Genomic DNA, 11,825 nt, shown 5'->3' with positions numbered 1-11,825 from the left:
GTAGTATTTATATAATCTATCTAGAAGAACCATGTGTATGGCGTGTTGTCAAATGTAACAATTAATATATGCCTGTTAAGGAATTGTACTAACTTGAGGAATTCCATTTCATTTTCCCATTTCGCAGGGAAATCGGTCTCATGATCCCAGTCCTGGTCCTTGGTCCAGCCCTCATCCTCCTCAGAGGAGTCCCAGTCCTGTCCCTGGTCCTTGGTCCAGCCCTCATCCATCTCCTCCTCACAGGAGTCCCAGTCCTGTCCCTGGTCCTTGGTCCAGCCCTCATCCTTCTCCTCCTCAGAGGGGTCCCAGTCCTGGCCCTTGGTCCAGCCCTCATCCTTCTCCTCCTCAGAGGAGTCCTGACCCTGGTCCTTCGTCCAGCCCTCATCCTTCTCAGAGGGGTCCCAGTCCTGGCCCTGGTCCTTGGTCCAGCCCTCATCCTTCTCCTCTTCAGAAGGGTCCCAGTCCTGGTCCTCCTCCTTGGTCCAGCCCTCATCCTTCTCAGAGGGGTCCCAGTCCTGACCCTGGTCCTTGGTCCAGCCCTCATCCTTCTCCTCCTCAGAGGGGTCCCAGTCCTGGCTCTGGTCCTTGGTCCAGCCCTCATCATCCTCAGAGGGGTCCCAGTCCTGGCCCTGGTCCTTGGTCCAGCCCTCATCCTCCTCAGAGGGGTCCCAGTCCTGGCCCTGGTCCTTGGTCCAGCCCTCATCCTCCTCAGAGGGGTCCCAGTCCTGGCCCTGGTCCTTGGTCCAGCCCTCATCCTCCTCCTCAAATGAGTCCTGATCCTGGGAAAAAGACTCCTCCTCGCAGGTGTTTCTGGACCCCCAGGAGGTTCTGGCTGTGGTGCGCAGAATCCCATCTGGACCCACGACCATGCTGACCTCCATGATGGAAACATCAGTTTGCTAGTGGACAGAAAGGAGACACACACACCTTTAACATTGAGTCCTAAAGGGATGATTCAGCTTGCTGGGATCGAGTGTGGTGGGGAGGTTCTATCTATCTTTCCTAGTGTTGCAGTTCTCACCCCTTCGTCAGCCAGAACCGGGGAGTAGAAGTCAGTCTTAGAACATACGTGAGACTGATACTGTCTCACCTGTCCTCCAATGAGCTGTAGGGGAAAGGAGATACAAGGAAGGGGATGAGTGACAGAGTGCTGCATAACTGATCTGGAGTACAGGCTTCAGATACAAGCCTGAACAGGAAAGTCACACTGTTGGCATCTGTCGCACTTCAGGAAATCTTACCTGAACTCCGGTCACCGCCATCACCATGGCAGCCATGTGGGGGAATCCCTGCAACAGCAAACAGAGGAAGAGGGACCTGGGTCAGACACGCACCCGGTGTGTGGCTTGTGCGTGTGTGATTGTGTTTGCACTTACATTTGGGCCGAGCCTGGATCTCTCCTCAGACATGGCCCACCATAGTCTGGCGTCAGCCCCCCTCACCATGCACACTCTGCACATCTGTACGTGCACCTTCTGAGGGAGTGGGAAGGAGGGAGGAGGAGCTGTTACAAATAACAACAATAGGCCTGTTTGTCTGGGTAGGTGCGCAGGTGTGTTTGCGAAGGCTGCCTCATTGTACCTTAGATCCAGATCCTCTGGTCCATGAGAAGGAGGAGGCATGGTTCCTCTCAGAGCTCACCAGAGCAGAACACAAGCTCCTCTACAGAAACATGAGCAGAGAAGAAGAGGGTGAGGTGGAATGTTCTGAAACTACTGTAGGACCCACAGACCCTTACCATACTGTAACTCAGAGCTTGTGTCCGTCGTCTTACACTGAGAAACATAGTATCTCTGACATAAATACTTTTGTTTGTGTAGTTGAATTGACACACTCAAATGATGACTTCCTGAGGTGTCTATTCCTCTAGTCTCACAGGGGGAGAGGAATACACACATTAGGCAGCCAGGCTGTCACATTCATAACAGGAGAGAGGGGTTCAAGAGAACTACCTCCCCTGAATGGAACTAGCCACTCCATCCATGTCCCACTATGTTTCCATAGGGACCAAATAACCCAGGACTGAACCACTCATCATGACATCATCATCTCAACATTCCAGAACGTTGCAGCAAATTCGCAGAAAAACAACTGAGATAATGACTGTGTAAGTGTGAGTATTTGTGTGTTTGTGTGTGTTTGTGTAAAGGTAAGATGGCTCTTACCCCAGTCCAAATGACCACAGGGCCACAGTAGAGGGGGCTGAACTCCCAGGGCAGCAAGGGTCCGCTGGTCATCTGAAACACATGACACACAGAAACCCATTTAAACCCATTTGTCTACCTAGTAACTAAACAGACCTCATCACTAACTGACATACAGTCTCATCTGTCTCAGAGGTGTCCCAGTCCTGGCCCTCGTCCTTGGTCCAGCCCTCATCCTTCTCCTCCTCAGAGGGGTCCCAGTCCTGGCCTTGGTCCTTGGTCCAGCCCTCATCCTTCTCAGAGGGGTCCCAGTCCTGGCCCTGGTCCTTGGTCCAGCCCTCATCCTTCTCAGAGGGGTCCCAGTCCTGGCCCTGGTCCTTGGTCCAGCCCTCATCCTTCTCAGAGGGGTCCCAGTCCTGGCCCTGGTCCTTGGTCCAGCCCTCATCCTTCTCAGAGGGGTCCCAGTCCTGGCCCTGGTCCTTGGTCCAGCCCTCATCCCTCTCCTCAGAGGGGTCCCAGTCCTGGCCCTGGTCCTTGGTCCAGCCCTCATCCTTCTCAGAGGGGTCCCAGTCCTGGCCCTGGTCCTTGGTCCAGCCCTCATCCTTCTCCTCCTCAGAGGGGTCCCAGTCCTGGCCCTGGTCCTTGGTCCAGCCCTCATTCTTCTCCTCCTCAGAGAGGTCCCAGTCCTGGCCCTGGTCCTTGGTCCAGCCCTCATCCTCCTCCTCAAATGAGTCCTGATCCTGGGAGAAAGACTCCTCCTCGCAGGTGTTTCTGGACCCCCAGGAGGTTCTGGCTGTGGTGCGCAGAATCCCATCTGGACCCACGACCATGCTGACCTCCATGATGGAAACATCAGTTTGCTAGTGGACAGAAAGGAGACACACACACCTTTAACATTGAGTCCTAAAGGGATGATTCAGCTTGCTGGGATCAAGTGTGGTGGGGAGGTTCTATCTATCTATCTTAGTGTTGCAGTTCTCACCCCTTCGTCAGCCAGAACCGGGGAGTAGAAGTCAGTCTTAGAACATACGTGAGACTGATACTGTCTCACCTGTCCTCCAATGAGCTGTAGGGGAAAGGAGATACAAGGAAGGGGATGAGTGACAGAGTGCTGCATAACTGATCTGGAGTACAGGCTTCAGATACAAGCCTGAACAGGAAAGTCACACTGTTGGCATCTGTCGCACTTCAGGAAATCTTACCTGAACTCCGGTCACCGCCATCACCATGGCAGCCATGTGGGGGAATCCCTGCAACAGCAAACAGAGGAAGAGGGACCTGGGTCAGACACGCACCCGGTGTGTGGCTTGTGCGTGTGTGATTGTGATTGCACTTACATTTGGGCCGAGCCTGGATCTCTCCTCAGACATGGCCCACCACAGTCTGGCGTCAGCCCCCCTCACCATGCACACTCTGCACATCTGTACGTGCACCTTCTGAGGGAGTGGGAAGGAGGGAGGAGCTGTTACAAATAACAACAATAGGCCTGTTTGTTTGGGTAGGTGCGCAGGTGTGTTTGCGAAGGCTGACTCATTGTACCTTAGATCCAGATCCTCTGGTCCATGAGAAGGAGGAGGCATGGTTCCTCTCAGAGCTCACCAGAGCAGAACACAAGCTCCTCTACAGAAACATGAGCAGAGAAGAAGAGGGTGAAGTGGAATGTTCTGAAACTGCTGTAGGACCCACAGACCCTTACCATACTGTAACTCAGAGCTTGTGTCCGTCGTCTTACACTGAGAAACATAGTATCTCTGACATAAATACTTTTGTTCGTGTAGTTGAATTGACACACTCAAATGATGACTTCTTGAGGTGTCTATTCCTCCAGTCTCACAGGGGGAGAGGAATACACACATTAAGCAGCCAGGCTGTCACATTCATAACAAGAGAGAGGGGGTCAAGAGAACTACCTCCCCTGAATGGAACTAGCCACTCCATCCATATCCCACTATGTTTCCATAGGGACCAAATAACCCAGGACTGAACCACTCATCATGACATCATCATCTCAACATTCCAGAACGTTGCAACAAATTTGCAGAAAAACTGAGATAATGACTGTGTAAGTGTGAGTATTTGTGTGTTTGTGTGTGTGTGTGTTTGTGTAAAGGTAAAGGTAAGATGGCTCTTACCCCAGTCCAAATGACCACAGGGCCACAGTAGAGGGGGCTGAACTCCCAGGGCAGCAAGGGTCCGCTGGTCATCTGAAACACATGACACACAGAAACCCATTTAAATCCATTTGTCTACCTAGTAACTAAACAGAGCCCATCACTTGACCACATGGCCACTCACACTGCTTACACCATTTATACATGTATCTCTAAACTAAAACAATAAGTTAGCTAGTTTAGTTACTAGTACATACAGTCTGAGTGGAAATGCTGAAGACCCTGAAGCTGGCCTTTATGTCGGCTTGTGAACATTAGGTGCTTGACTGACCTGCACCCCTGTGACCCTTTGATATGTATTTAATTGTTTTGGCTCATAGATACATGTATAAATGGTGTAAGCAGTGTGAGTCTTCCATAATGTTGACTCTTTGAATTTGTTCTGAATGATGTTACCTGTCCTCTGAGTGCTAGTTCCTCCAATGCCATCTTCCCAGCCTGGGTGAGGTAGATCTTAGGAATGTGATGCAGCCAAACTGGGGCCGTGAAGAAGGTCTGTGACAGTGAACAACAGGAGACTTTAACTTCACCATCTTTGTCCAATGGTGACTAATACTGTGCATTTAAGACAGTGGTTTCTCAACCTGAAGACTGCAGAATTTGGACTAAGAACATAGAAGGTGGAATGAGAGAAGGTGATGGTTACCAGAGTGTCCAGAGATGTTAACTCTGTCATTAACAGCTTCCCAGCACGAGTCAGCTGAACAACAGCAGGCATGGATGACGGAGCCTTCACGGCAGAGAGAAAATGTAGAGAATCTTAGGGATTGTTATGAATAAATCGTAATTTTCAGAGTAGGCTTACATTGGCAATGTTTTCAAAAGACATTACTAAGCTATTGTTATTTGCCCATGTTCTCAGTGAAAACTTTATGCGCCCTCTCAAACTCTTAGCTCCGAGACAGAGGAGAACTTACAGGACGCCACACCGGCATGTACAGCAGCAGAGGTCCAGACAGAGGGCTGAACAGAGGCAGCAGCAGCTCCTCTTCCTCCTCCGTGACCTGAGGAGGAAGAGGACAGTAGTGGAGGTTTTTAATGACAGTCTAATATGAAACTAGCAAACATATGTAAACATTTCCCCCACCAGATATGTACTTCCCCCTTGTGTCAAACTACACACACACAAGATCAAATATTTTGGCATTTTAAGTACAAATGCTTAGGCCTATAAGAGCGTTACATAAATCAAATGGGCATCAAAACCAGTAATAGGATGTGATCTAGTAGGTTTTGTTGCTTAACTGTACAGTCTTTGTCCTTTTCGATGGGGCTCCAATCCAGTTCCTGGAGGCTCTTTGTCAGATGGTGCCTAACACTTCCATCAGGTGACAATGAACTTTCTGAAAGTTTAAACAGAAAAAGGGCATGCAGTTAGCACTGTATCATGAATTGGGTTTGTTATCCAACAACTTAGTTGTCCAAAGGCTCCTTCAAACACTTACCAGAATCTGTGTCATCGTTTGAGGGAATTGAGGAGGCTTCATTCCTTCTCTCTTCCATTCCCACACAGGTCAGCAGGGATAAGAAATGAAAGAATCCTTTCTTCTTTTTCCCCTTCACTTTTTTGGGTCTCTTCTCCTGAGAGACCACTGGGTGACTTTGGACCTGACCCATGTTTAAGTTTCACCAAACTGCAAGTCTTCAGCCAAGGCAGGTGGGAGGAAGGGGCTTCAGCCTGCAGACCCCTATACGACTCCCCGTCAGAGAGCTCCTCTCACTCACCTAGCTGCGTCTTACTATTGGTCCTGGTTGTCTTTCTTCAAGTGTAGTAGTCAAAGAACTTATGTTCTTCTCTTTGGTTGAAGTGTAGTAGATAATCTTCACTCTCCGGTGTCAATCTTCTACTGTGCTGCGCGGCTGCGCGCACCTGTTTATATAGCCCTTCCGAGCCACTGACATCACAAGGCAATCATGGTCTGGGTGATGATGTCATAATGCAGTATGCGACTCACAGTTTTGGTGTTCCAAGTGCAATTTTTTGTTGCTCTGGACCCCTGTATGTACACAAACATACTGTATATACACAAACACATTGTATGTAAGCACACACACACACACACATACTCACCCCCACACACATATACAATCCATCAAGTTTCCAAGATGAGTCATTAATAAAATGTTTAATGTTCAGCTTGTTGTGTTCATAGTGTAGATAGTATGATATTCAGTCAGGTGGTTGAGCGGTTAGGGAATCGGGCTTGTAATCTGAAGGTTGCCAGTTCGATTCCCGGCCGTGCAAATGACGTTGTGTCCTTGGGCAAGGCACTTCACCCTACTTGCCTCGGGGCGAATGTCCCTGTACTTACTGTAAGTCGCTCTGGATAAGAGCGTCTGCTAAATGACTAAATGTAAATGTAAATGATATTGAATTTACTACTAGTAACACTACAGTACACTACAGTAACACTACTGTAATATATGCAGAAAATCCATTCTAGCAATACTTTAACCAGATGAACTAACTAGCTAAGAATTTTGATTGATATATAGGCCTATGTCTGATGCCTGAACATTTTAAATCACAAACTACTTTTGACATAGCCTAGGCTATGTAGGTTTGTATCATTCTGAAATCATTGTTCATCATTGTTTAGTTAATGCATTTGGCTATTTGTTTTAGCCAGCATAAGTTGCCATCGTTACTGAATTTGAACTACGGTGAGCTGGCTTTATGGAACAGAATAAACTAGAAATGAGTCTGACTAACTGACATAAGCCTGGCATATTCGGTAACCTCGCTTTAAGGAACAGGCCTCAGGCGGAAGACTGGGTGTTGTTTCTGACTGGGTTAAATGAGAGGTCGAAGGTGAATGATTGACGTGATTGGCTGATGGTCTGATTGTCTTCAGGAGTGTGTGGTCATGATATGGCATTAGTGATGATGTTCCTGCTAGTAATGGAGAGACCCAGCTTGTTAGGGCACAGTTTATTAAGGACCAAGGCACACATCACAGGTGTGCCCCTGCAGCAATCACAGCTCCTCTACCTGCCTGCCGTCCTGCAACAGAACCAAAGACACCGAAACAGAAGACAGGGAGAGGAGACCCAAACAATGCACATAGAGCCGACAATCTACAATGGTTTATGCCATCATCAGAACAGGCATAACCTCCCGATCACTACAAGTCATTCAGGTAATGGTTATGTCCTATTGACTCATACAGCTGTGAACTGTATCCATTCTCAAGTAGGATTGAACAATTATAGCCTACTGAAGAAACCGTGCTTTCACTGAACCACGACCTAGAATAGTCTAGGTGACCACAATAGTGTGTTTCATGCTTGTAAAGTTTGCATTCATTACATTTGTAATATTGCTTGTATTTGGTTATTTCCCAACATGTGGCAACAGTGTAGTTTAATTGTATTTAGTTTATTTGATGTGTTTGCTAACTTGGTGGTGCTAATGAGTTACCAATGAATGTAGCCTATTGCTAATGGAGTTTTAATTTATAATGTTGACTTCTGACTGCAGATACTGTGTAGAAGTGCAAGACAGCAAATTAAACATCTTCAGACCATCAGTGAAGGTTTCAATTTTTTGTGTGGACGGACGCTACACTAACAGAAACCAGCTGACTGTTATAACATGATACAAACGTTTGTCACTAGCTTATTGATATTGTTCATCATATTAAGCTTTAACACATGATTCTATACCATTACATTCACAACTGCAGACAAACTTAGAGGGTTAATACTGAAGACATAGTAGATGGTACCCAATTGCTGTGAAAGTACCAAGTCAATGAAGTGAATCACCAAGTACAAGTTCAAGACATAATCATGTATTTATTATAGATCTATAAAGTGCAGGTGTCTGATGCACTCAAGTTGAGCATCTCAGAAGACTGGACAAAGAATAAAGGAATCAGGGCAGTTAAATAGTATGACAATATGGGGGTTTTTACTCTCACATGAAACGTCAGGGGGTGATAATCAACATAGCCTTTGCAAGCACAGAAAGAGGACGCTGCATGCTATATAGCTTTTGTTTAGGTCTTTAGATATAGGGCTCCTAGAAGTTGTATGGGACTTTGGTAATATTGTGACCACTGTCTGTGACAGTCATTTCCTAGTCACACCTTGCAAAGAACTAACTTATGGATATGCAGGCATAAGCAAACAGCAAAATGTCAGTTTATCAATGATACAAGCAACATAATTCATAGATGGGTGTATATATATATATATATATATATATATATATATATATATATGTATATATATACATAACCAAGGGTTATGTTCTAATGAGCTTAGGTATAGATCAGACATTGTTTATTATATTCCAAACAGTAAAAAAGTAATAAAATAATCATTATCTTTAATTATTGTTAACTGATCAGTGGTTAAGGACATACCTCTTCAATACACAATAAATACATTTAATTGTAAATCAAAATACAAGCAACGCAATCGCTACCAAGACGAACCTTTTGACAACGGCGTTGTCTATACCTAGTCCAATTATTGAGGGATCCTTAGGGGTGGGAAAATAAAGAATAAAAATGAAATATATATGTGAGAGAACAAAGGTTGTGCTCTTGCCGAAGTCAAGCACACCCAATTACAAAGTAGTCTAGTATTTGATTATCTTTAAACAGTTGTGAAACACTGCCATCTTCTGAAAGGTGAGGCAGTGTTGCCACAGGAACACACCAATAATACGGTGTGTTCAACAGACTCCTTGAACACGAAAGTATTCCGCAAATAACTATCCATCCGACGCATGTTTTGGCCGATATGATGACATGCAATATAGCACATGAAAAGCTGGTATTCGTATCCATCGCCAATAGATGACGCTCTGACTCATGGTATTGACACCAACAGGTGTGTCGTGCAGAGCATCTCTATAGATATCTCGGGGAAGAGGTAAACAATTTTACACATCACATAATTTATGAAGAGTTCTTTGAAGACTGAATGAATTATAAATAGAATTGACAGTGGTCTGGAGGCGCATACTTGTGAGCGTGAATGATGTCCTTAATCAAAACGCTGGAAGATACTAGGTTACAATTCCATTTAGCTCTGCCGGAGCATAGGCGAGCAAGGCTACCCTCAGCATTTCAACATTGAAATCTATTTTCAAGGAGCTCAAACTGTAACTACAATTCATAGGTAAAATAACTAAGCCTAGTATATCCTGTGACAATATAGCTGAGAAAGGTATCTTCAGAATCCTGAGATTTGGCAAGTGACTAAAGCCTAGTCTTTCAGGGATGGTTGGGACAAAAGTTGTCACTGATGTAGCCTTGCGTAGGCCTACTTCAAAAAGCATTTTCATTTTAGTTAATATATGGTGTATATGCAATAAATTAACAGTGCAGCCCACTACATGTGGTATTGCAGTCAACCCAGTTTAACAAATTGTAATAATAAATATCTATAAATAATTCCATGGGCCTGCATGCAACACTGAAGCAGATTTGCACTTTACTAACCTATACAATGTGTATAAAAACAGTTAAAGAAACCAAGTTCAACCAATATGTAAATGTTCTGGTTCAAGTGAAAGGTTGAAAACATAAACTAATAATAATGAACCACCTTCAGATCTTAAAAAGTAAAAGGACATAGCACATGCCCATCTGTCAAATTTGTATAATAACTAGAGAGGGTACAATTTCTGGGGTAATTGTAGGGTGTGCTTGCTTGCGTCGGTTGCACAGGGGTCTGTATATTTTATATAAAAATGCATAGGGCCTACTTATTATTTATAAAGATTACATAGATTTAAACGCATCTTGAAAAATTATGAAGTTTTGAATAAAATTCCAATCAATCGCTAATCTATGAAAATAGCATGAAATCCTAGCTAATTTCAATATCTTTTTCAAACTTGTGTCAAAAAATCTCAAATATACACCAGATTATTCTAATAATGTCTGGCCTACTTCCACACCCTTTACTTTTCCAATAACGTTTTGAATAAAATTCCAATTAATCACTAATCTCTGAAAATAGCATGAAATCCTCGCTAATCTCAATATCTTTTTCAAACTTGTTTAAAGAAATCTCAAATACGCACCAGATTATTCTAATAATGTCTGGCCTACTTCCACACCCTTTACTTTTTCAATAATGTTTAAAAAAAATGATAGAAAATCGCTAATGTCTGAAAATAGTTACTAAATTATAGTTTTGATAATGAAACTTTTTTGTATAGATAGTGTTCCTGGTAAATTTCACCCAGATATTAAAAATATCTGTAACAGCACAGGCAAGAGACAATAGTGCTTCATTACCTGTACAGACACATAGTATACAGTGTCCAGTTTAATTTTGAGTGAGTGTGAGAATTATTTCTGAAAATAACATGTACCTCTTGATTGTATGATCAAACACGTTGCAGAATATGAAGACTGAATTTGTGGGGTTTTTCTCGCGAGAAAATGTTTTGGGAGAAGGACTTGTTGTGAGAAAGCATTTGGGGGGTGGGACTTCTTGCGAGAAAGTGTTTAGGGGGTGGGACTTCTGGTGAGAATTTTGCCTTGATCTTACTTTTCTCAGTGTCAGCGAGTTCCTTCTGTTCATGTTCCTCAGGACGTGCAGTGTGCTCTTCGGAGCTCCCTCTCTGCCACTGCTCTCCTGCTTCTGATGTTCAGGATCCACCACTTCCTGGTTCTCCCTCTGACTCTCTAAGGCTTCTGGGAAATCTGAACTCAGAATCTTTATGAACCTCTTCAGCTCATTCTTCACCAAAAATGCTGATGTTCTCTTCAAGCAACTGAAACAGAGAGGGAATATATCAGATGAACATGGAATATACATACACATAAAATAATATACACATTTTCTACCCAATAACAATATATTTCAATATAAAAGGAGATCATATTGTTTCTTATTGAGAGAAACATTTGACATAAACCACATACCATTAATATGGAGGACAAGTCTACAGGACAACTCTGGTCTGACTCTTAGTCTGTGCTCTGTGGACAAAAGATTACATTTACATTACATTTACATTTAGTCATTTAGCAGACGCTCTTATCCAGAGCGACTTACAGTAAGTACAGGGACATTCCCCCGAGGCAAGTAGGGTGAAGTGCCTTGCCCAAGGACACAATGTCATTTGACACGGCCGGGAATCGAACTGGCGACTTTCTGATTACTAGCCCGATTCCCTAACCGCTCAGCCACCCGACTCCCTCATTACAATACCCAATGAGATGAACCACATGCACAAAGGCTGAGATGAGACTCGAAGGCTAATGTACTCAACTGTCCCCACTCATGCACACACTGTGAGTGACAGAAAATACACAACATCCAATGCCACTAGATGGCACTGTTTCTTTAATAGAATACTTCAACAACAGGTGAGCTACAGCAAAAAAACGCAATCATTGCCAGGTAAACAGGTTTGGTGGATTTCAACCACAATGACATCAGGGTCGACCTCACACAAGGTTGCATGTTTGATACCACCCTGCTTGAGACCTTCTGGCCTCAACCAGTTAAACTTTCTTGGGCCTGGGTTCCTGCAGGG

This window comes from Osmerus mordax, chromosome 21, assembly GCF_038355195.1.
Source record: "Osmerus mordax isolate fOsmMor3 chromosome 21, fOsmMor3.pri, whole genome shotgun sequence".
Lineage (NCBI taxonomy): Eukaryota > Metazoa > Chordata > Actinopteri > Osmeriformes > Osmeridae > Osmerus > Osmerus mordax.
The sequence above is the reverse complement of the archived record's forward strand: the minus strand, read 5'-3'. Positions refer to the sequence as shown.